This window comes from Ambystoma mexicanum, chromosome 6q (assembly GCF_040938575.1).
Source record: "Ambystoma mexicanum isolate Mex_15411 chromosome 6q, UKY_AmexF1_1, whole genome shotgun sequence".
Lineage (NCBI taxonomy): Eukaryota > Metazoa > Chordata > Amphibia > Caudata > Ambystomatidae > Ambystoma > Ambystoma mexicanum.
Window position 1 is genome coordinate 1,190,908,007 of NC_090937.1, and position 27,542 is coordinate 1,190,935,548.

Here is a 27,542-nt window from a genome sequence, read left to right on the forward strand (position 1 = left end):
GGAATTCATTTCTTAAATCCCAAAAATGGGTGCAGTACCAGTACTCACCACTATCCAAAAGCCGGCGTTTTAAAACCACTCTGTGTGTTTCTGAAGGCAAGCCAAAATGCCTATTTCAAACCTTGCAACATGTGCAAAATATTTACTGAACACCAGCAGACATTTGGCAGAATGGAGTTTTGTGTGCCTACAAAATCTGAGAAATGAAGAGCACAAAACAATGTATAACAAGACTGGCTGAGCTGTGGATAGCAGCAGTTTAAGTTGCACTGGATTTAAAGACACTAAAATCGAAAATGTTTAGATTAAATGAGTGACCTATGTTTGGTGTCACATGCCTTTGTAACTGTTGAAATGTCATAGTTTTGCACTTAGAATCAGCATTCTAGCTGCTTGTGTAAAATTGCAAGTTAAGTTAAAAAGCAACAAAAAACCTGCCAGTTAGCTGAAGGTCTGGCTTAAGGAACTTGATTTTGCCTAGCAACTACCCCATCAGGAGTGTAACTTGAGTCACAACTATGTTCCCAGGCCAATGTTCCTTTTGCTGCCCACACTAAGGATATGCCATCTATCTGATAATTGAATTTCCTGTGCTCTGCCAGAGAGTGAACAAAGCCCTCTGCACTCAGGCAAAGGTTTTTATTACCGCAGTCGTAAAAAGTGGCTTCCTCCTGAAGAAGCTGGGAGGGGCACTGCCTGTGAGAGCAAGCTGGTTTGGCAGAAACTGGAAAGACTGGTTTCTGTACCATGTGACCTGAAAAGACACACCCCTGCAACAAGAATATGGTTTTATAAAAAGGTGAATAACTCATAGTGCGGACATGTGAAAATTTTATAAATGATACCATAATTCTTGTGATTTTTCTGCCCACAGTTTAAGACGTGGTAGGAACCGGTGGTATGTTCAGGGGGGTTGTGGCGGAAAAGTGGATATTACTCTAAATGTGTGCATGTTAAAAATCTGAAACTTCATCAGTTAATGTCCCTACTCCCTGCACACATGTATGTAAAGTTGGGTCCATGTCAGAAATTGGAAAAGCAGTTAAAAAGTCAATTATGTACCCTCCCTGAATGCAAGCTCCTAGAATGAGCAGATTTGGACAGAGACATGGCTAGATTCAGCCACACCATGTATATGTAATTTCAAACAACTGTGTAACTCTGAAGTATGTATTTTGATCATATATAGATTTGGGTGCACAGATGATAAGGGAGGTTGTTTCAAGAGATCATAAAATGACATCCCTCTGACTCACAGTTCATTCGCCAATCAAGTAAGGGATGAAAGCTTGACCAATGACGAGTGAGAGGGGCAAGGCTAGTGATGCTGCACACACACCCACTTGGAGAACATATAAATGGACCACTGAAACTTAGGTAGGGACCTTCAATTCCATTTGCTGCAACGCACTCTGCCGGACCATACAACATCCAGAGATCCAGACTTCAAATTCATCAATCTATCCAGAATTAAGAGACCAGACCAGAGAGAAAGCAGTGCTGTACTAAGAGACCAGACCAGCAGAGAGAGTGACCAGAGCCCAGTCTAAAACCCTGACCAGATCCGTGATGAGGCCCATTTAATTCAAGAATATAGTGTGAGTACCCAGCAGAACTGTGTAGAACCAATCTCTTAGTTTAAATTCATCTAATTCAATCTATTTAACCTAAGTAGAACTGCCTCCTAGCTGTCACCTGTCATTTCTAGTAAAAATTTGTCACTTGTCATTTTGAAAAAGTGTGCGTTTAAAATTGGCAAAACCAAAAACGACCTTTACTAAATTGCTCATATCTCCGCAACCGTTTGAGACTTGCAATAACTTTCATTTGGAACCTGAGATCCTAGGCTTTCCTTGGATCCCAAAACGGTAGAGATAGTCCTTGCGGTTCCTCTGTAATAGCGCTCGGCGCATCCGCGAATTTTGCCGCGATTTGCAATTTCTTCACATGTAAAAAAACTGCTGCTGCTGGCTTTCCATTTGCCAGAAATTCGTTTAACCTGTTAACTATCCCTGCATCATTGCTAGTGTGAGCCTGGACTAATATTAACTAGATACCACTCACCCTGAACCTCTGAAAGGGAATTAAAAGCGTTTCCAGCATATTTCTCATCCATTGCCAGCACATATCAAAGCAATTTGGGCCTGTGATTTCAAAAACTCCTATCTGTTTTCTGTTGTCTAAGCTTGCTGGGGTGGACCGATTACATTGATTGCATCTTTGAGAACTGTGTGCGTTCCTCCCATTTCCTTGCATTGCATAAAGAGGGGGGGAGTGAATAGCCAGAGAAAAGTGATTACATTGTTTGGTGGAAATCATATTGCGTATTTTCTGTACTGCATTCATTGAATATTGCATCCACCTGAGCTTACATAAAGCATCCTCTACCACATTATACTTTTGTTCCTATTTACCAGTGTGCTACCTTATCCATTTCATGTCAAATCATTAGTGATTATAGAAGTGTGCTAGTGCCAGATTCTCCGTTGTTGATCTTTATCATATCAGATTAAGTGTGCGATTCAATTATTAATTTATTATAAAGTGTGATATATAGATATTTTAATTTATCAAATAAACCTTTTAAACTTGCAAAACAGAACTACTTCTTGGCTCAGTGGGGTCAGGGGGATTCCAAGAGAGGGGTGTTATACAGGGGTAGTCATCCAGAACGCATGAACTGGACCTAAAGATATATCAATAAGGGTTTTCATTCAGTATTCTAGACTAGGCGTTAACTTGGCTGTAGTGCTGAATTGAATCCTCTTACAAAAGGACCAATGAACAGCACTCTCTGCATCACAGAAAATCTGGTTGTTATGGATTGGGAATCTCATTATCTTTTTCTTTAATTTCAGTCTAAAAAAATGTATCAAGTAGCATAAACATTTAAAAAACTCAACATTCAATAGTTGTGTTCCCAAATTAGTCGGTTGCACTTATTTCTACAAAACACTTTACCAGACCTTTCATTGTGGTGAACTATTTATCCTACGCATAGTAGATGTTTGACATCTAGGTTACTCTACATACTGTTACAAGGAGACTTGCAGGGAACTGAAGGTTGCCTCGCCAGACTTTACAGCACCCCATCAAACATACTACAGTAATGATCTAAAAATTCAGCAAAATATGAAAAGACTCTCTACACTAACATTCATTCGTTGATGAAAACTACATGAATACTGCAACTTTACATAACATTTAACATGGAAACCGAAGATAGGTCAATCAGGGAGAGGAGGAGTAGAAGGACAGCGAAGTACGTCTTTGACATTTGGAATTGCTATCATATTTCTATAGAAGGTCACACTGAAACACACAACACAAACTGGTAGCCTAATTCCGTGGATACTCTATTGAGAAATGCCACCCTTCAACAGTCCTTCATAATAGCAATATTTTAAAACATGAATGTGGAACAGTTCTTAAATTAGCAAAAGTATGAAATTCCGTGATCTCATGTGGGGGTTTTCTAAGGGTCATGACTGTGACCCCTGGCAAACACTGTGAGTCCCCTGGCACTGCCTCTATGACCTATGGTTATGGGAGAAGGCTTGGATTAAAAAAATATATATATTTATTTTTGAAGTAAGACAGAGTGACTTCAAAAATAAATTATTTCATTTTGAAATATGAGCCCCCACACTCCCAGGGCATGGAGGCCACCAGCTCCTCTGCTCTGCTGCACATGACAACGACCAGAGATGGTTCCTTGCGTGCGTACTGAAGCATGGGAGCAAGAGGCCTGCCTGCAGAGTAGGAGCAACAGATTTAGAAAGGTAAGGACATGTGTTTTTTATGTGTAAGAGTGTGTGTATATATTATGCAATGTATGTGTGGGTATCTCTCACCGCACATCAGACGACTCGACTCTCACACGGCCTTTCGCAAGGCCATCAAGACTAGTCTCTTCAATGAATGTGCCTGTCCTCTGTTTCGCTACCTTGGACCTATGTATCTGTAACTCTGTTTGTATACTCTAAGATCTCCTCTGGGGTGGCTTTTTTTGTAACCCTTAATCAAGCCTTCTTAAGCACCACTTATCAGCGCCTCTATGCCTCAGGGCTGCAGTGCGCTTTACAAATGTAAAAAATAAAAATAAAATAAAATAATGTGTGTGAATAGGTGAGTGCATGATGTATGGGTGGCTCGGTATGTGTGTGAGAGTGAATGGTGAATGGGTGCAAGTGTAAATGAGCATGTGAATGATGTGTGAATTAGTGCGCTTGTTTTAATTGCCTGAATTACTTACCTGTAATCTTCATTACTCCTAGTACAACTCTTCCTCGTCCCAGTAGTTTCCTGTGAAGCACCTTGCCTTATATAGAAGTACTGATAAGAAGAAGAGGGACATGTAGGCAATGCTGGGCCAAGAAGCTGTTTTTGGTGGTCGCAGGAGGAGAGTAGAAGGCAGACGGGGCATGTGTGAACCGTGGGGCAGGAGAGGGTTGTGCTAATAAATAATGTCCATCAATGATAAAGAAGGCATATGATATGTATAAATGGCTAGGGTGGAATTCTGGTACAGCCACTCTAGTCATGTATTACTGTAGCATGACATTTTTAATAGGCATCTATAATATAGTAAGCCAGATAAGTGTTATTACCTGTCTAAACTGTATTTGGGTGCAACCAGTACAGCCATTCATTACTGTGTCTGCATATTATTCTGGGCATATATTTTGAAGTAAGCATCAAAAGTGTCATTACATGGCTAGACTAGAACTTTGGAGTAGCTAGTCTAGCCATTTCTTACTGTGGCTTGACATTTTGTACTGGGCCTCTCTGATAAAGCAATCATGATACGTGTAATTACCTGGCTGGGCTGGCATTTGGGTGCAGCCAGTATATACTTTCCATACTGTCGCATTGCATATTTTTCTGGGCACCTATGGTAAAGTAAGGATGTTAAGTGTTATTACGTGGTAAGATTGGAATTTCAGTGCAGCCCAGCTAGGTATGTCTTACTATGGGATGGCATATTTTGCTGTGCATCCTCAAGGCTAAAGCAAACTTGATATGTGTTATTACGTTGCATTGCAGAGCCATAACGTAACGCAATGACTACATTGCAGAGCCAGTTTTTACATGTTTTCTTATTGTAGCATTGCATTTTTAACATCAAAGCAGTAAGATAGCTCAACAGGTTGAGCGCTCGCTGCTGAAATCCACGTGTGATCTGCAAGTTTGAATCCCAGCAAGGCCAACTCAGCCTTTCATTCTTCCATGGTTGATAAATGAGTATAAATTTTGGTTGGGTTGTATGTACATATGTGGTTTGTATTGCGCTTTGGCAAAAGCACTATATGAATAACAAGTGATTATTATGAATTAAAACATGAATGCTCCTGTGCACTGTTGGTGCTCTGCATCTATTGGATTTTTGGATATGGTAATATTGCTGTAATTTTCAATGTAGGGGCTCTACTTATCATATAATGACAATACCTGACATGCACCTATAATTGGCATAATATTGAAGATACTGACTATACAATGCTGAAGTGAAATATCTATGGCAGTGCCTCAGTCTCTGTTGATTCTATTGGGTCTAACCCTTACATGTCATGACCACACCCAGGGCATTTTAAGGAAGCACCCTTGTTAAAATAAGGTTAGTATCTAAACTATTCTTGTCTGCTTTAGTAGCTATTTTTCATTTTATAAAAATGTTTTCATGTATGTACTTTTTTAAGCCTGCAAGCCACTTCCAGTGATGTCGACAGGGTTAGAGAGGAACTCATGCTACCAGGTTCAAAGGTCATGTGTCATCACTTCCTGTGATTCTATCAGGTATGTGATGTCACTTCCGCTATCCCTGGCATTTTGGTGAATGGACGTCCCTGATGAAATTCTACTCATAAATCATTGATAATCAGCACAAATCATGAAATGGACCATGATATTGTACTAGATTCAAATAGTGCCACCAGAGTGCTTCAGTTCACCACACTTTTGAAGTTTTTAAGTCCATAACAAACAGGTCCAAAAGATGAGAGCCAGGAGTTGCAAGACTTCCATAGACTGCACTTCTATAAAGCATGACTTCATTAGTGAATCCTAGGAATATCCTGGATTGGGTTGATGGACTCTACCTTTTGAATGAACCTTTTTGTCGACATCATTACAAGTATGGTGGTAATTAGGCAGTAAATCTACTTAAAATTCTCCCTAACAAATTACAGTAACTGCAAATTGGTCAGGCGGAATTACAAGTTTTGGTGGCAGTTTAATTCCCCATCTATTTTGGGTCCATTGTACCCAATGCAATTCCGCCAATTCTGGGATTTTTTTTGAGTGGCAAAATGTACCTCCAGGGTTTTGCTGGAGGCAAATCTTCCACTCAAGACCCAACTCATAATTTGGCATAGTGGCAAAATTGGCGGTAACTGAGTTACCGCCAATTTTAACACTTAGCGCCTAACTGGTAATAAGGTATGTCCCTTCCTCTAACCCCTGTGGCCAAATTGTCACTTCCAGAAATCCAGTCACTGCTTTAGCTTCCATTTTACTGTCAGACAAAAATAAAAAACAGTGGATAGGAATATGTTTTATACGAATACAGACTTTCATTTTTTTGTCATTTGTCATGGAAGTCATTTACTCCTAACCTTTTAATCACTGAAGTCATCTGACTTTCCAAACACTAGAATGACCATCACATTTTTAGGCTTCGATTTGACTCCTAAAGCATAAGTAAAAAAAAACGAATAAAATATGCACATTCAATTAAATGCAATCCCAGTTTAAAAACATATTTTAAGGAATTCAGCTTCTCACCCACAAAGACGTTTCCAAGCCACTATTTGCAATAGCATAACTTAAATAAGCAATACATCTTCAGCTACAAGGTCAAATATGAACTAATATGTGAAGAAACCTCAGTACCCATCCCCTCCCACAACCTTCCCTAAAGAAGTCCAATTGCGAAAAAATAAAAAAATAAAAATAATAAACTGATCTGTACCCTAATACAATGAATAATCAACATAATAAGTACATATTCCATTAATTCATAAGAAAGCGCATAAAGCAACAAAAAATATATAACACAGAACTCTTTAAGCAAACCGGAAATTCAACAGTAAATAAGTATTAGTTCTGCAGTAAGGGGAATTTGTCAAATCTAGACACATTTGTGTTGCGTTCTCTGGTACTCACCATTATCACAGTCCCTGGTGTTCATCATTTCAGTCATTTATCCTGAGCTCTTAATTGATGCAGTCCCTCATGCTCGTACTTGTTGCAGTCCCTACTACTCTTCATCATTGTTTGAATGGATTTCTAAACTCTGGTCTGGTCTACAGATGTTTAAGAGGCCACCCTTATTATTGTGAAAAGGGAGCAACTACCAAAAGTTTAGCCAAACCAATCAATGTATTATAGAGACAGACCAAGGCTAAATCTCAGGAGAGGTGAGTGGGGTCAGGCGTTAATAATGAGTCCACAAAGTGAAACACCAAGGGGTACACTTAGACAGTTAGTTATAAAATGAACACATTTATCATAGGCCCAGAAAACCCCTGACAAATGACTACTAGCAAGTCATACTATCACACAATACTAAAATACTATACAACAGATATTTAGTCACTGTAGTTGGTGCAGAACAATCCAATCACCCCACTAATACCTTAAAGGAAAGACCAATGGTTAGAGAGAGCACCAACTGTCCACAGGATTTAGAATCCTAACTTTATAACTACAACCATATGTTGTATGGTGCCTTGTGCCCAAAGTTCTGCACTGTTTTGTAAGTCAGGAAAAAGTTAGGAGAGGGGGAATGGGGACGTGTAGATGGCTCAAAGAATTAGACATGGTAGTTTTCTAGCAGATAAAACTGTCCCCAACTTTCGGAGTGCTTGCGCGAAAAAGGAATTGCAAAGCCAAACTAATGTAAATGTTTCAGGAGTTAGGAAAACTTTCAAAAGGGGAGATAGGGCTTCAGGTAAGTACAACTGAAACTCACCTCCCATGCTCTGGTTTCTCTCGGAACTTGGCAGGTCTTCAGAGGGTCATCAGACATTGTGTTTCCCACCATTTCTTACGGATCTCAGTGCCCAGGAGTTGCAGTTTCAAGTGCCTCCCCGGTCAGCCACAGATGATGGTGAAATGTGTTATAGTTGAATGCACAAACCTGAGTGCAGGCCTCCTCTCAGCACATGATAGGATGCGTGAAAGCAGTTGCTGGTGAGTGTCACTGTTGCAGGGTGACAGCAGAAGACATAGTTGTCAAGGTCAAACTCAGCCTCGTATCTCAGCCCCTTGGATGTTGGAATGCCCAAATCTGGCAGAGACAACCTCTGTAGGACAAGCTGGCAATCCCCAAAGTTCCAATCAAAAATGCTGAACCATGAAACTCCTATCACGGTGGCCCAATTTGGAGTTGGTTAACCCACTTGATGGCCCAGGGACTCTACCGAAGCCTTCAGTTGGCTTGGGCACCAGGAGACATCAAGACCAGCTGTTCGCACGGGTCCAGAGGGCTGAAGCACCGACAAGGGTCTTTTTGGATCAGCAGCTTGATGGGGCTTCAGCAGGAATTCAGCGAGAGTTGGTCACAAGGCTCATCAGGGATCGTCCATGGCTATTCCTTCTGTCTTCACAGCTGCAGAGGATACTTGGCACCTCTTTTGATCTGCTGGAATGGCTGCAGGATACCTCTTCTTATCCCAAAGTCAGGTGAGTGATCGGACTCAGCCCTCCAATGGCAAGATCTTCCAGCAGTGGTCCAATCAATATTACTTTATTTTTTCTTGTTCTCCCTGAATCTCTTCAAGTATTGGGCAGGAGTATTCTCAAACGTTAAGATGAGAGCTTGCTTCATTTTTGCAAAGTCTTTTCTATCCGCCTTAAACATGAAGCCAGAATGGGTAGCCTGCAGATCAACTATGCAATCATATCAGCCTCACTCACTTCTTGTACTTCTTTTACCTCAAAGGCATACTCAAAAGTTGTCAGCCAATCCATGATGTCATTCTTCTCATCATACACATTGAGCAGATCTAGGATCCAGAACCATTCCCATTCCCTGAACCTCTGGAAGAACCACGTGAACCATGTATCCTGGCAAGCTCAAAAGGATGTTCTCTATATTTCTGCTTCTCCACCCTCTCAAAGTCTAGCTTAGCCATGTTAAGCTGAAGCTCTTTTTGCCTGAGCCTACGATTCTCCTCCTTTGTCTGCACAAGGCCGCAGCTGCTTCTGAGGTGGTAACGGAAACATTTGGAGGACCATCATCATCCTCCCCCTCCTCTTCCCTCTCAATGCTGGCAGTTACAATGCTGGCAGTTACAGTAATACCATTACCTCTTCTGGGAGAAGCCCCAACAACTCCTGCATCACCATTGGAAAGGTAAAGCCACAATCCCACTTTCCTGTTGATCCATAATTATCTGTATTAAATCAGGGTTGTTGCCATAGGTTGCAATCCCTCTTTCAACACACAATCTCTTTAAGTGATCAACCTTAGAAGCATTTAAAGTAGTAGGTGACTGTTGTATTACCAGAAAAATAGATCTCAGTGTTCTGTGTAGATCTAATCCAGGCACTGCACCAGTGGACAACACCGGGGTACCCAGAACGTATCCTCACCACTGAACACCAATTTGTTAGAATGGAGTTCTAAACTCTGGCCTGGTGGACAGATGTTTATAAGGCTGCCCTTATTATTGTGAATAGGGAGCAACTTCTGGGGGTTTAGCCAAACCAATCAAGGTAACGTGGAGAGGGCCCAAGGCTAAATCTCAGGACAGGTGAGTGGGGTCAGAGGAGACCACACAGTGAAATACTAATTATTACACTTAGTAAGTTATAAAAGTAACACAATTATTATAGCTCAGAAAACACGTAACAAATGACAGCTAGCAAGTAACATTATCACACACTACTAAAATACTATAGAACATATATACAGTCACTGTAGTTGGTGCAGAATAATCCAATCACCCATCCCTATACCTGAAAGGAAAGGCCAGTGGTGAAATAGAACACCAACTGATTTACAATCCTAACTTTATACATCCAACCCTAAATTGTATGGGGCTGCACACTGTTTTGCAAGATGGGAAAACATTAGGAGATGGGTCCTGGTGATGTGGAGATGGTTCCAAAAGTTAGATAAGGTAGCATTCTTGCGCATAAAACTGTCCCCAGCTTTTGGAGTGCTTGTGTGAACAAGCAGTGATAAATCCAAACCAATGTAAATGTTTCAAAAGTTAGCAAAACTTTTAAAAGGGGAGATAGGGTTCAGGTAAGTATAACTGTAACTCAACTCCTACTCAGGTTTCTCTTGGAACTTGGCAGGTCCTCAGAGGGTCTCCCGTTATTTCTTTTGGACCTTGGTGCCCAGCAGTTGCAGGTTCTAATGAATCCCAGGTCAGCCACAGATGATTTTGAAATGTGTTGCAGTTGAAGAATGCAGCTCACTCAGGTACAAGCCTCCTCTCAGCACATGACAGATGCAGGGAAGCAGATTCTGGCAACAGTCACCATTGCAGGGTGACAGCAGAGGACGCAATTGTCACAGTCCAAGTCAGCCATGCATTTCGGGTCCCTTGGGTGATGGAATGTGGAAATTTGGCAGAAACGATCTCAGTAGGACAAGCTGGTAGCCTCCAAAGTTCTGGACAAAAAAATAAATGCAGAACCACAATGCTCCTATCACAGTAGCCCAATTTGGAGTTGGTCAGCCCACTGGATGTCCCAGTGACTCTTAAGGAGATGTTGATACCAGTTGTTCCCACCAGTCCAGATGGTCGAAGCACTGGTAAGGGTCTTCTGGGATCAGCAGTTCAGCAGCTCAGCTCGACAGGGATTCATCAGGACTTCAGTAAGAGTAGGTAGCCATCCTCGTCAGGGATAATCCACAGATCTTCCTTCAGTCTTCAAAGCTGCACAGGATACTTGATTCCTCTTCTGATCTACTGAAATGTCTGCAGGACATCTCTTCTTATCCCAAAGTCAGGTGAGTGATCAGTCTCAGCCCTCCAATGGCAGGATCTGCCCCACACATGCACACCAGCAGTGGTCCAATCAGGGACCTCTGTGGGTCTCATGCAACCATGCACAACAGACATTCAGTCACCAGTATGTGGATTGGGATTACACAGCCCCTACCCATTCCCGGGGACCCCACAACCAGTTCAGGAAGAATTCTGAAAGGCAAGATGACCAAGGAACAAATGAAAAACTTTGTGGCATGATCATGTTTGGACAATAGCCACTGTTAAGGAGCCAAACACAGTAAACATCTTAAGGGTAATAAAAATGACAGTGAAAAGTGATAGAAAGTAACTGATGCCACCAGTTTGTCCTTTGGCACAGCTTAGGTGACCAGAAAATCCCTTTGAGTGTAGTCTAGGGTCGTACAAAGAAACCCTATTGCACTGCATTGTACTGCCATAGTCTGCCAGTACTGACAGCCTGAAGAACTAGTCAGTTTCCCCATAACATGCAAGCAAAAGCCCAGTGCAGTGAAACTAACGGCTTCATCTCACTGGAAAAAGTGTGAAAAACAAAAGCAAAATGTTTGGGGGTGCATAAAATATGGAGCGAAAGTTGCTACAAGAAAAATCTTTCCCAACATGCATGACAGTCACTCATGATCTTCCTTGGTGGCTCATCCTATTCCCTCAAGATATTCATCATAGCAGTCAATCAGCTCTTCCTCATTGCAATTTCTCTATTTCTTGTACCTCAAGCTCTCCTTCATCATGGCCCCTCGTGCTCTTTCGCTTTACAACTGCTCAAGTTCTTCCTCATCATAGTGACTCATACTGTTCCTCATCCCAGGTCTTGATGTTTTTACTCATTGTAATCACTTGTACTTTTCTTTTTCGCAGTCCCTCATGCTTTTCCTTGATGCAGTCACTTGCGGTCTTCATCATTAACATACCTTGTGATCTTCATCTCCTCATCACAGTCGCTCAATCTCTTCCATGTCACTGCACCTGGCTATTGTCCTTGTTGCAATACCTCATTTAATTATCTCATTCTATTTCTCATCCTCATCAATCATGCTCTTCGTCATTCCAGTCCCATGTGCTATTCATCATTGCAGTCCTTACTTATTCCTCATCATAATTCCTCATAATCCTTGTTTTCACAGACTGTCATGTTTTTCTACATTGAAGTCCCCCATGCTCTAACTTGTCAAAGTCTCTCAAGCTCTTCCTTCATTGAAGTCCCTAGTGCTCACTGCAATCCCCATTTCCTGATATAGTTTGTCACACTCTTCATCTTCACATTCCCTCATGCGCATGCTCCCAAATGCACTTCTTTGCAGCATTCCGTTATTTTCTTCCTCATCCCAGTCCCTCGTGCACTTCCTCATCCAAATCTTTCATGTTCCTTCTTGTTGCAGTGCTTCATTCCCTTCCTTCTAACCATATCATTCATTCATTCTTTCATTCATTCATTCATTCATTCATTCATCATAACTTTATTTCTGCCATAAAGCCATCAAAATGTGCATGTACATCATAGATATAACACATCTCATGTATGCAATAACTACAGCTCAAACCACCAAGCCATATGCCAACATCTGCCGAATTGCATCCCTGTGCACAACCTAGAATGAGTGATCAATTTGGGTCTACTAAGGTGGCCCTGAGTACAAGCATCCCGCCCCCATTAGTGGCTCCCTCAAATCTTTTCTGAAATGGGACTACGTTGGCTCCAGAAAGCAAGGGATGTCGACACTGTGTTTCATTGAGGGAGGTATTATTATGGTAGGGGGATGCATTCATTTCATTGGTACTACTGGACAATTGTCAGCGTCTCTTTCAATTTCTAGTATACCCATGGCCATTCTTAGATCTCTTAATTTGATTCGGATGGAGACCAAAGTGCTTCCCCCATTGTTGTGTATTCTTCCACAGCTTATGATGTCCGCTCTGATTAGGGAACAACATCCATCGACCATTCTAAACCAGTGGATACACTTATTTGTTAAGAGTTCCTTGGTTTCAGGCTGATCACCAGAACTTTTGGGGACTCTGTGCAAGAATATCACCCCACTCCCCCTAAGGATCCCTCTCATATAACCAACCTCCATGCCGTTGCCTTGATCTTCTTCAGCTCTGCAAACGTTATAGCTACCAGCATCTGAGGCCAAATGCAGGAATGGGGGCTGTTATTTCTTTTGGACCTTGGTGCCCAGCAGTTGCAGGTTCTAATGAATCCCAGGTCAGCCACAGATGATTTTGAAATGTGTTGCAGTTGAAGAATGCAGCTCACTCAGGTACAAGCCTCCTCTCAGCACATGACAGATGCAGGGAAGCAGATTCTGGCAACAGTCACCATTGCAGGGTGACAGCAGAGGACGCAATTGTCACAGTCCAAGTCAGCCATGCATTTCGGGTCCCTTGGGTGATGGAATGTGGAAATTTGGCAGAAACGATCTCAGTAGGACAAGCTGGTAGCCTCCAAAGTTCTGGACAAAAAAATAAATGCAGAACCACAATGCTCCTATCACAGTAGCCCAATTTGGAGTTGGTCAGCCCACTGGATGTCCCAGTGACTCTTAAGGAGATGTTGATACCAGTTGTTCCCACCAGTCCAGATGGTCGAAGCACTGGTAAGGGTCTTCTGGGATCAGCAGTTCAGCAGCTCAGCTCGACAGGGATTCATCAGGACTTCAGTAAGAGTAGGTAGCCATCCTCGTCAGGGATAATCCACAGATCTTCCTTCAGTCTTCAAAGCTGCACAGGATACTTGATTCCTCTTCTGATCTACTGAAATGTCTGCAGGACATCTCTTCTTATCCCAAAGTCAGGTGAGTGATCAGTCTCAGCCCTCCAATGGCAGGATCTGCCCCACACATGCACACCAGCAGTGGTCCAATCAGGGACCTCTGTGGGTCTCATGCAACCATGCACAACAGACATTCAGTCACCAGTATGTGGATTGGGATTACACAGCCCCTACCCATTCCCGGGGACCCCACAACCAGTTCAGGAAGAATTCTGAAAGGCAAGATGACCAAGGAACAAATGAAAAACTTTGTGGCATGATCATGTTTGGACAATAGCCACTGTTAAGGAGCCAAACACAGTAAACATCTTAAGGGTAATAAAAATGACAGTGAAAAGTGATAGAAAGTAACTGATGCCACCAGTTTGTCCTTTGGCACAGCTTAGGTGACCAGAAAATCCCTTTGAGTGTAGTCTAGGGTCGTACAAAGAAACCCTATTGCACTGCATTGTACTGCCATAGTCTGCCAGTACTGACAGCCTGAAGAACTAGTCAGTTTCCCCATAACATGCAAGCAAAAGCCCAGTGCAGTGAAACTAACGGCTTCATCTCACTGGAAAAAGTGTGAAAAACAAAAGCAAAATGTTTGGGGGTGCATAAAATATGGAGCGAAAGTTGCTACAAGAAAAATCTTTCCCAACATGCATGACAGTCACTCATGATCTTCCTTGGTGGCTCATCCTATTCCCTCAAGATATTCATCATAGCAGTCAATCAGCTCTTCCTCATTGCAATTTCTCTATTTCTTGTACCTCAAGCTCTCCTTCATCATGGCCCCTCGTGCTCTTTCGCTTTACAACTGCTCAAGTTCTTCCTCATCATAGTGACTCATACTGTTCCTCATCCCAGGTCTTGATGTTTTTACTCATTGTAATCACTTGTACTTTTCTTTTTCGCAGTCCCTCATGCTTTTCCTTGATGCAGTCACTTGCGGTCTTCATCATTAACATACCTTGTGATCTTCATCTCCTCATCACAGTCGCTCAATCTCTTCCATGTCACTGCACCTGGCTATTGTCCTTGTTGCAATACCTCATTTAATTATCTCATTCTATTTCTCATCCTCATCAATCATGCTCTTCGTCATTCCAGTCCCATGTGCTATTCATCATTGCAGTCCTTACTTATTCCTCATCATAATTCCTCATAATCCTTGTTTTCACAGACTGTCATGTTTTTCTACATTGAAGTCCCCCATGCTCTAACTTGTCAAAGTCTCTCAAGCTCTTCCTTCATTGAAGTCCCTAGTGCTCACTGCAATCCCCATTTCCTGATATAGTTTGTCACACTCTTCATCTTCACATTCCCTCATGCGCATGCTCCCAAATGCACTTCTTTGCAGCATTCCGTTATTTTCTTCCTCATCCCAGTCCCTCGTGCACTTCCTCATCCAAATCTTTCATGTTCCTTCTTGTTGCAGTGCTTCATTCCCTTCCTTCTAACCATATCATTCATTCATTCTTTCATTCATTCATTCATTCATTCATTCATTCATCATAACTTTATTTCTGCCATAAAGCCATCAAAATGTGCATGTACATCATAGATATAACACATCTCATGTATGCAATAACTACAGCTCAAACCACCAAGCCATATGCCAACATCTGCCGAATTGCATCCCTGTGCACAACCTAGAATGAGTGATCAATTTGGGTCTACTAAGGTGGCCCTGAGTACAAGCATCCCGCCCCCATTAGTGGCTCCCTCAAATCTTTTCTGAAATGGGACTACGTTGGCTCCAGAAAGCAAGGGATGTCGACACTGTGTTTCATTGAGGGAGGTATTATTATGGTAGGGGGATGCATTCATTTCATTGGTACTACTGGACAATTGTCAGCGTCTCTTTCAATTTCTAGTATACCCATGGCCATTCTTAGATCTCTTAATTTGATTCGGATGGAGACCAAAGTGCTTCCCCCATTGTTGTGTATTCTTCCACAGCTTATGATGTCCGCTCTGATTAGGGAACAACATCCATCGACCATTCTAAACCAGTGGATACACTTATTTGTTAAGAGTTCCTTGGTTTCAGGCTGATCACCAGAACTTTTGGGGACTCTGTGCAAGAATATCACCCCACTCCCCCTAAGGATCCCTCTCATATAACCAACCTCCATGCCGTTGCCTTGATCTTCTTCAGCTCTGCAAACGTTATAGCTACCAGCATCTGAGGCCAAATGCAGGAATGGGGGCTGTTAGATCTTTTGCCCTGCATTATTCTTTGCTCAGGTCAACCCCTCCTAGGTAAGGCAAGTACATAGTGGGGGCTTCACAAGTAACAGAACAATCCAACCCACCATTCCCTGCAGTATATGCCCTCGCTCCATGAACCCCTCTTGTGTTGCTGCTAGCAGATGTGTTGCCCTCAATGGTGCTGACAATAGGTTTGCTGCCCCTGATATCCAAGGAGTATCTTAGGAAATGGTTAATCTTCTTAATACAACTGTAGGCATTACTCATGATCTTAATAGGGCTGTGTGGCTGTAGTTTGATACTGCCTTGGTGCAAGCCTAATATGGGCAGTTCCCCTAGTTTGCGTATAAGAGTGTGGATTTTCCTCTGTGGATTGGCTAAGGCGGAGAAGCTTTGTGGTGATGAAGAGGGGGGTGGCGTCCTCCATGTCAGCCGTTATGGCTGCCACACTGGTGCAAGAAGAGGAAGACAGGGGTCAACTGAGGGAGGCTTGCAGTCAGGTACAATTCAAGTGCACCCCCACCTTTGTCTTGGCTCCTCACCTTGTCGTACAAGTGCAGGTTCAGTTTAATTTACAGCAGCAATCTTCTTTCCGGAGAGCAGTATGTAACGATATACCTCCTTCCCCACACTCTCCTAACACCCCACAGGTGCACGACCCCCCCATACCCCTGTCCCCAGGGGAAATGCCGGTTCTGGCAAAAAGACATCAAGACAAACAGGCTCCTCTGCAAGTTTGATCCACCAAACTGGTCACAGTGTTCAGTCCACTCCACCAGCTCAATCTCCGATAAATTTCAACAGGAGCAGAAGCCCACTCAGTGAGTGAATGGGAGGGCGCTGAGAAGAAATCTACCCCACCTCCTCCTCACAGCTGACAGCTCTCGGCTCCCCGCAAAAAGTGAGCAAACATCAGAAACAGACCACCTTGCCGGTGCCAGTTCCCAACAGCTCGGGGGTGCAAGTCCACTGCCTGCTTATCAACTCCCCACTATATGAAATGGGCTCAGGTGCAAACTCTCCGATGGACCACCAATAACCAAGCTGTCAAATCCTGGAGCACAAAGGGATGGCTATAGGTCTAGCTGTGACAGACAGCAAATCAGCACAAACAGCAAAAGCAGCTCGCTCACGGCCCCTGCTCTTGTGTTTTGCTTATCACAGACGATTGTATTTTTTTTAATCAGTGAAGTCCCTTGTGCTCTTCCAACTTGTAGTCCCTTCTACTTGTCCTCCTCACAGTCTATTTTGCCACAGTACATCAATCGCTTCCTCACCATAGTCTCTGATTGCAGTTCCTTATGCTACTCCTCATTGCAATGCTTCATACTCGTCCTCAGTACAGGCCCTCATGCCGACCCTCATCACTGTCACTCATGCTCATTGTGGTTGGAGTACCTCATGCTATTAGTTATTTCAGATCCATAGTCCCTTCCAGACCGCAATGCCTAGAGCTGTTGCTTAGTCACTCCCTCATGTTCTTCCTCATCAGAGTCCATCCTTGTTTCCTTGTCACCCTTCCTCGTGCTCTTCCCCACAGACCCTTTGTTGCAGTCCCTCGTGCTTTTCTCATTGCCATCTTTAGTTCTTGTCTTCATCCCCTCATCACAGTCACTCAAAATGTTCATGGTCGCAGTCCATGAAGCTCTTGCTCATCGCAGTTCATCTATTTCCAGTAACAACAACACTCCTTCATCAACGTCCTTGTGTTCTTCTTCATGGCTGTCTTGCATGCTCTTCCATGCCATCTCATTGCTGCTCCTTGTAGCCTTACTCACAGCAGTCCCTCATTTTTTCCTTGTCACAGTCTCTGCTGCTTGATTATTTCTATTGCTTCATTATTCCTCATCTCAGTCACTTTAGCTGTTCTCATTGCAGTACCTTGAGCGATTCCTCATCAAAATCCATTATGCACTTCTTTGTGTTCTTCATCTTCACAATTGCTTATTCCCTTAATATCTGCTTAATTGCAGTCTTTAATGATCTTCTTTGTGCAGTCCCTTTATGCTCTTCCTCATCACAGTCCCGTGTGCCCTTCCTCATAACAATGCCACAAGCACTCCCCCATCGCAGTTCCTCATGCTCTTCCTCATTACACTTCGTTATCAAATTTCCTCCAAATGGTCCATGATTTATTTCCGCATCCCAGCCCTTTGTGCTCTTTCTCTTTACAGTCATTCATTCTATTCCATGTTTCAGACCCTCAACCATTTCATAACAGTGCTCTTCCTTGTTGCAGTTCTGCTGTACGGATACTTGAAGTTTCTTCAGGTAAATTACCATGAAGTTCCTTTATTCCTGTTACATACAAGTTCACAAGATCTCAAGAGAGTAATCTATGAAGTATCTCAGGTTTTTCCTCATTCCAGTCCGTCATGCTCTTCATCATGGCAGTTCCTCATACTTTTCCAAATCACAGTCCCCTAATCACAGTCATCCCTTGTCCTATGCCTCATTGCAGTCCTGCAGTGCCTCATGCTCGTACTCATCACAGTACCTCAAGCTCTTCCTTTGTTTTAGTCCATAGTTATCTTCCTCACCTGTGTTCCTTGTGCTCTTACTCATCATAGTACCCTGTCCACAATCCTTCAAGCCCTACCTTGTCATAGTTTTACATGCACTTTGTCTTTGAAAACCTGTGAGATTGACAGAGGAGGTTGCACATTTAACTTAGGAGCAGAAGGGGACAGTTTGCAACATACCATATCTAATGAACATCAGGAAACGACAACACAGTAGTTAAACAACAGAAGGAGTTTGAAAATGCTAGGCGTCCATCTCTACAGTCCTCAAAAAATCAAATGTCACAAAAAATGACGATGTGATAGATGATAATGAAAGCAATGATTATGATCCATTAGAGTCCCGATGGGAAAGAGCATTGATACAGAGGAGGATGAGAATGACATCACGGAGACTGCAGTATTATTAGACATTTGGCCGTCAAATGTTCACAGTCCATTGAAGAAATAGCATTCATGTCACAGATCGAACCACATTGCATCTTTATGTGGATTCCAGAACACCACCGACACTTCACGTCCAGCACCGTCACACCCACATGAGCCCAACCTGTGTGATAACCCACAATGAAAGTCACAAAAGTAAAAGTGTGTCAGTTCTCAACACAGAATACACAGCAAGTTTATATGGCCACTTGAACATTCGGCTAGGAAGCAGTGTGCCAAGGGAAACAGATGACCAATTAGGATATGACACCTATGTGTTCCCATAATCTGCCGTACCATGCACAGACATGGGAAGAAGTCAAACTTTCTGAGCTGCATCTCTCTCCATACCATCAGCCAAGCAGCATAATTCCACCATTCGGCACAGATGGCTCTCAAAATACTGCAACTAAGTTAGAGCTTGGAATTTGGACACTACATTCTTCCCCTTGTGCTCATATGGCATGTATCAGTGACCTCAATACATCAAGGAAGCATTTTGGAAGGATTTGGAGCTCATGTGATTCATTATATTTCACAGTTTAATGTGCAGACTTAGCTAGAGAGCTGCTGAGTGCTTCAAAGGGTGTGGGTTGCCAGAGTTTGGGCTGGTATCTTTTAAACGTAGTGCAGTATTATAAGTTGCGCCCCTTTTCGTCAGTCTGTGTGTCCATTCGGATTAGTTATTGGTCAGGTGTTGTTGTAAAATCTACGCTTTCAGAAAGTAGCACAATTTGAGAACTGTGGGGGCATTCTGAGCCAATACTGGGATTGAGTTCTAGAGGGTGGGTGCATGACAAGAGAAGGATAGTTTGCAAGTCCTCTCTTTGCAGATGAGTTGTGATTCAAGCTGGTTTGTCGATTTTCTGTGTGAGGAGCTTGTGCTACCAGATGTGTGGAGCTTATCCACCAGGTACACTGGTGTGCTTCTCATGACTGCTTTGCAGATGATAAATATACATACAGTCTTGAACAATATACTGGCTTGGAGAAGAAGCCAATGTAGTTTGCACAGGATGGTGGTGATGCAGTCACATTTCCATTCACCCACTATACGCCAAGTGAGAATATGGGAGGCCAATGTGGAAGATCACATGTGCTTGTGAGATGTACACCAGGTTGAAGGGTTTCATTTTGCAAAGTTTGGATATTTGTAGCCAGGCCGTTTGCACATTTTGGGAAATGTGTGTTCTGGAATCTTGGCAATAACTCACAAATTCCAAGATAGGCAACACTTTCTCTATGTTTAGCTGGCTATAATGTTGGCAACACACCTCTTGCCCTACTCTTTTATGAACAACCCACAGTTCGAGTGGCTTACAGGTAAAGCTGATCACTGCTTGGAAATTCCTCCCGGCTGATACTTTTCATTTGCAAAGCACTACTGGAAAATGTACACCAAGGTTATAACTACAGTGGAGAACCCGCTACAACAGTCCATGGGACAGGAAGTCCACATCAGCATGGACATGTGAACTTGCAGTCCGAGCATTGACTTCATAGCTGTCATATCATGGTGGGGGGACTTTCCTTGCTCTAACTGTCAAGGTAGGTACCAGAATAATTCTGGTGGCAGCAGGTGTATGCAATGGGCACCATGCAGATTTGTGTATCTAAAGGTGTCATGGCATATGGAGGCACAGTGGCTAAGCCCTTATAGTTTGCATGTGGGCATTGAGTAGAAGGCAGTGGATCACATGTCCTTGCTGACTTATGAATTGACAAGGCAATTAAAATCCCCTGCTTGGGCACGTACTTCACCTCATGGTCACACACGTTATCAGCCATTCTGAGGCTGTGAAGAAATTAATTTCACCTTGTGGTAACAGGCCTTTTAATGAGGCCCAATGTGGGCCTGCGCCTTGGCAAGTGATGCTGATGCAGCACATCTGGTTAGGGACTGAGTTGGATGGTGTATGGGTCCCTAAGCCTGTTTTAGACCTGCTCTGGCTGGAGGGGCCGAGAGAGCGTCCTGCCCCTGTTCTTTAGGCTAAGAATCTTTGTGTCTGGCTGGAGGATTCCTCTCTTTCTCCAAAGAGCCAAGTGGCCTCGCTGACCAGCTTCTGTTTCTTTCAGCTACGTTCACTTAAGAGATTTCTGGACTGCTTGTCTCTCCCCCATCCGGTCCAATTGTTTGTCTTGAATTACTTTCTAGTAGACTTCCCTTTTGCAAAGCAATTTATCTGGATTTACCAAAGCGGACCCTCCATATACTGCATACTATCCAGAATGTCTCTATAAGGCTTCTCTTTCATTTGAGTCGCAGAGATCATATTTCGTCCGTGATGAGATCACTGCACTGGCTTCTGGTTGCCCAACAGGTCAGGTTTAAACCACTTTGCTTGAAACATAAGGTCTTCTACAATAATGTCCTTCTTTTTTTCAAGTTTTCAAGGCCAGAGGTCTCTGATCTACTCCCAGCAAGAGTATTGCAGTCATCCTCCGCTGGCCTTTTGTGACACGTAGATTTAAGTACGAAAGATGGCATTCTGAACTACAGTGCCATTCATCACATTCTTCACACACATTCAAATTCCTCTACTTCCGGTTCTATGTCTAAAGCCAAGATGATTTTCTTAGTCTGCATAGTTGAATAGATATCCTGCAAAAGCCATATTTTAACGGTTCCTTTCTGTCAGCCCTGTATACTCCACTCTTCACTTTTCGATCTCATTTGCATAGAAAGCAAAACGCACAGATAAACCAACTACTGTAGCCTGCACGCATTCTCCTCTAAAGCCTTTTATGCAAAATATGTATTCAAGGTACTGCATTCAGCTGAACGTGCAAGATATGGAAATGGGCAGAAGAACTGTATACAATACCATTTCAGTCAACACATGAAAAATCTAATACCAACCAAAGACAAGCTGGACATTTCTGCCATTGGCAACTTTGCTACAATATGTCTTTCAAGAAGCAGCTTCTATGGAACATGTTACCCTATTAAGTCCTAAATGACTTGCTGGAAAAAGTGAACAATGATGTAAACTTGTTAACTATCAGTGCAAATTGATATGAGAGGCAAGCCGTTCTATACTGAACATAAATCAGCCTTTAATTAAACTAGTTACAAAGCTTGAAATCGTCTTTGAAATGTGTAGAGCCTTAGCAAAGAACATTGTCTGCCCGTTTTGTCAGGGCAATTGGTTTCAAACTAGCAATATAGACTCCTTCTTTAATGAAGCAGCTTACCATTAACAACACTATTGCAGTGAATGTGATAGAACAGGTTGTTAAGTGGTTCAATGATGGAAAATAAAACTTTAAATCCTTGCATGTATCTAGCCGACATTGACACCAATGTACCCAGGAACAAAAGCCATGTTCAGTATATACATGGGAGTGTGGCAACAATACAAAGTCCATAGTCAAATCACGGACACTATTTTTATGACAATGCATACAAAGAACAAACAAGTAACATTAAAATCCTCCCTGGATGTGTGTCCTGTTTGCTTACACACCAGCCTCTGTGGACATCATTTGGGATGACTTTCCAAATATATTTGTTAGATCAGTTTCATCAAACAAAAGATGCTGGCAGCACATCTCTTTACAATGGGCGACCACGTGCCTAAACTGTATTATGACTCCACCTCATGAACAGCTCACATTAAAAAAAAAACGGTGTTCTTACAGGCATAGCTCAAGAATAGTAAGGCATGTTGATAATATTCAAACTGTACACTTTGTTGTGACCAACAGCACGTTTGAAACTGTAGCACAGAAATTGTTAACACCTGACTTTCTAAACAACATGTATCAGCAAGAAATGTCTACGTTTACAGCCAGATGCATAGAAATAGCAGAACATCTTAGAAATTGCTGACCTAGACCGAAAAGGAAGTACTTGTTTCACTGATCTCTCTCTAAAAGTAGAAGACATTAAAGAAACTGAGATTTCAAGCATAATGGAAGTCAAATATGACTTGACAGACTCATGCTTGTTTTGCACTTAGTCATACAATTAACATAATGAGAAACACACACTGTAATCTATATTCCCACTTCTAAATGCTCTCCACCAATTAAATGTGCATTAGAGCATCATAATTCAAATGCAACACTATTTCCAGGTCATTATTTGTCTCCAACTAAAAACTGCTACTTTACGCACCTTCGAAGTATTAATAGGCATCTGTGGAAGATTGTATAGTTTCCATGCACTCTCAAAGAAGATGCTGTAACACATGCAGTTGGCGATAAGCAAGAGCAGTCCATAACACTTTTGGTTAATCATCTGTCAAGGAAAGACACAAAGATTTGTAAAGATCTAGTTGGTCTTGTCAACATTATATTTTATTTTTATTTTTATTTTTAAATTAAAGTATTTGTATAGCGCGCTACAACCCACGGTCATAGAGGCGCTGAGAAGAATATGTATGCAGGCTCGCTTAAGGGTTACATAATAGCGGCCCAGTACAGTAGATTAATGCAGTTACATAGTTTACAATAGGTTACATGTCAGGTACAGTAAGCCATACAGTTTCAAGTGGTGGAGATAGAGGGAGGGAGTCAAACAAAAAGCTTAGTCTTCAAGGCTTTACGGAAGGTTGTGTGGGATTCGATCATCCTGAGTTGGGCAGGGAGGGTGTTCCAGTGAGTTGCGGCCAAGGAAGGGAAACTGGAGCCACCGGCTCGCACTCTTCGTGTGTGAGGAACAATGAGGCTATTAAGGGCACAGGACAGACTGCAACAAGTAACATAAAAGAAGAAGCCTCTGCAACTACACAAAGGTAAGGCACGTGGGGCTAACAAATTAGCCTACTCAAACAGTAAGGTCTTCAATTTCTTTTTGAAGACACCTGTGGAATCGATACCTCTCAGGTCCAGCGGTAGGTAATTCCAGGCCTTAGGAGCACTAGCGTAGAAGGCTCTCTTTAAGGCCTTCTCAGTCCTGCACCTCAGGATCATCAACAGATCCTGATTACTGGACCTCAAAATTCTTCCATTACTGTTACTCAATAGTATGACTTGGAGATATAAGGGCATCTTACCTTGTCTACACTTTTGTGTAATGACCAACAACCTAAAACAGATTCTGGATTCCACCGGGAGCCAGTGAAGAGAACGCCTTGTAGCAGAGACATGGTGTCTATGACAAAAGGCCCACTACCACCCTGACGGCTCCATTTTGAACGATCTGCAGTCTCTTAGATAGAGATTTACTAATTCCACTAAGAGGCTGGGGCAATAATCAGTTTTGGCTCCCACTATCGCTCTCACGATGGTCTCAGCATTATCCTGCAAAATGAGAGGTCTGAGATGCACCAATAGTTTGATATAGTAGGAGCAGGAGGATACAGCAGTACAAACATGGGGCTTCTTGCTGAGGTGCTGATCCAGGGTGACCACCAGCATTTTAACTTTCTTCAACTGAATGATTTTAACTGACCCAATATGAAAACAGTTATATGCAGTCCCCAATTTATGTAACATTTTGGCCGAACCAAAGAACAATAGTTCTGTTTTTTCAGCATTCAATGCCAGTTTATTCTGTACCATCCAGGTCTCGATCAATGTATATGTTTTGTTAATGAGAGCTTTATCCACTTCATGATTGCCAGACAAAGGAATGATGCACTGCTTATGATCTGCATAATTTGAGAAGATCATCCCCATCGTGGGCAAGCATGGCAAAGAAAGGTGCAGTAAAAAGATTATACAAACATGGTGAAGTGCAAGAGCCCTGTGGTACAACCCGGTTAATATCAATAGGAGGGTCTTCAGCTTGTTGGGAGAAAACACATCTTTCACGATTACTGAGGAAAGAAGAAATCCATTGGGTAGCACTAGAAGAAAAGTTAGCGACCTCCCCCAATGTGTTGGCCAAAATATGATGGACCACCAGGTTGAAGACGGCCGACAGGTTTTATAGCATCAACATCAAGGATTCAATGTTGTCTAAACATTTCAAAAGTCTGTATTTTAATTCTAATAGAGCCGTTTGTGTACCGAAGCCAGCCCGAAAGCCTGACTGGTGGTTGTTCAGAATAGGATGTATTCTCAAATGTTCAGCTATTTGCCTATAGGACACTTGATGCAAGATTTTTAAAAGAAACACAGTATTTGTAATAGGCCTAAAGTTATTAGGTATATCAGTGGCAAGTTCTGACATGTTTAGGATCAGGGTGACCCAGGCCTTTTTCAGCTCTTGTGGCACAACCCAGACTTCCAGGGATGCATTAATAAATTTACAAATTGAGACAAGCAAAGAAGGCGCACAGGTTTTAATGATCATGGCTGCTGAGGAGTCATTCTTACATTTGGAGATCTTTAATTGTTTTATGATTAGCTCAAGTTCAGACAATGATGAAGGGGTGAAGTTAAAAACAGGAATAGAGGGGCATCTCTCAAAGGACCAGATTGAGGTCTCAGAAATTGCTTCAATTGCTCCAATTAGCTATGCTTGTTTATTATCGCTACCTAGCTGAATATTTTTGAGCTTATCTTGCATGGCCAGCAGGATAACTGTGAACCAAGGTTTATCCTTTACCAGCAGGTCTGGGTCCATATGGGCCGTGGATTCTTTCTCTTTCAGAATTTTAAAGAGTTCCCTAGATTCTGAATGAGCATTTTTAATCCTCTTATTAAAAAAGTCCTTTTTCAATTATGGCTGACTTATACTTTTTGGCCATAGCCTTATAGGCAGCCCGAGCCGAGGGGGTCATAGCAGATTTCCATTCATAAAAAAGTTTAAGTGTTATACATTTAAGCATCTTTAACTCTGGAGAGAACCAAAGATTGCATTTAGAGTAGTGCTTGCATGGCTTGTTCTTTAGAGGAGCGAGAGCATCAGCAACTACCTTGAAATTAGAGGTAATAGCGTCTGCTATCACCTCGGGGGAGGATCCATTCGGGAGGTTTACAAGTGGCGAGAGCAAAAGTTCTGTCTTATCCACCATGATCTGATTAAAATTTCTGGTTGTGAACCCAGTCCTATTACTACCTTTGAATTTCCAAGGGGAAATCTGCCTGTACTGTAAAATCCACAAACAAATGGTCGGTCGAGGACATGGTGACACATACACATTATTCGTCTTACCTTTATGGACAGTGACCCAATCTAAAAGATGTCCTAAACAGTGGGTGGGCACATGAATCAACTGTTCAAAGCCGAGCTCCAAGAGCGTAGAGTGGAGATCTAATGCAGCAGTGTCCTCCTTGTGTCCCAGTCATAAATAAATATCACCCAAGAGGAGAAAACACAAAATAGGTTTCAATAAGGCGAGGAGGAAGCTGGATAAACCAGCTAAAAAATCCTCAGTTATATTAGGAGGCCTGTTGATCAGAAGTACATTAAGGATAGCTTCAGTGTTCAAACCAATTTTTATGCAGAGGGAGTCCACCCCATCCATAATGTAACCCTTAGATTCCCAGATAGTGAGGGAAAGTCTATATAGTAGGGCTACCCCTCCACCCATGTCCTCCTTCCTGTGACATCTAAGCATCCCATAGCCATCGGGAATAGCAAGCTTTATTTAGCGCGGGTGCCGCTGCACCATGTGCCCAAGTTTCCGTAATGGCACAAACGTCAATGTTATTAGCCTCAAAGTTTGTAGCTACTTCTGTAGCGTGTTTCAGGAGTGATCTTGTATTTAATAAAGAGAATTTGATGTCTGTGATAGGTGAGTTCCAATTTTTGCCTTCAAAAGTCACTGATTAACTAAGAGGGGACACAAAAGGGGTTTCTGGCCTTGCAATCAGGGGGCCTGAGCGGTGCTATAACGTCCCTAGATGCTGCTGACCACATCGTGGTAACGGGTGCCAGGCCCCCATTAGCAAGGCAAGGCTCAGGCTCAGTCACCACCATCTCCATGTGGGTGTTCGTCATGCACAATGCTGAGTCTGTTGGAATTGAAATAATATTATGCCTTCTATCGCAGTAAATTGAATGTTTATTGGCCTACGCCAAGTTGTCTAAAATATCATGTGAAAAGACTCCGCGGCAAGGTCTTGACCTTAACAAAAAGTAATGTAAGTCGCCATCTTGGATTTAGCCGCCATTTTAGGTCCTCTTGTAAATGTGGAAGTCACCCTGAACATCAAAATGGAGGCTGGATGATATTCTGAGCGAGATTTTGGCCGTTGTGACCTCCGCACACACAAATAATTAATATGCCTGCAGGCCACTTGTCGGGGTCACGAACTGAGACCTTGTCCTATTGGTGACCTATGTGTAAATGAACAACTGTATCAGCGAAACTGATCAAAACGCATAAATTATAGGATTGACCTGGCAAGGAACTCTAGGCCTGATCCCAAGAATGGTTAACCCGCGAGAGGGTTGGCCGAAGGCTGGACAAAACATATAAAAGACCAAAATATTCCAATGTACGGTCTCTCTACTAATGTATCGAACCTTCGTTGAAGTTCGTTACGTTACTCTGAGAGCCGAATACCTATCCGTTTGCCAATTGACTTTGGTAACTGTTGTAGCTTTTAAATAAAGCACTTGTATGTTCTTTGTAACCTGTGTTGGTGTGTTTCCTTTGGGCTTCCCGGCCTCATAGCAATTTGTATGTTTTCACAGTTGGCGCCCTAATAGGGACCCTCATGATTGATGCGGATCATTGAAGGTTGACGCAGACTATCGAACCGGGATCGGACGGTGTGATTCTGTGGGCCCGACCG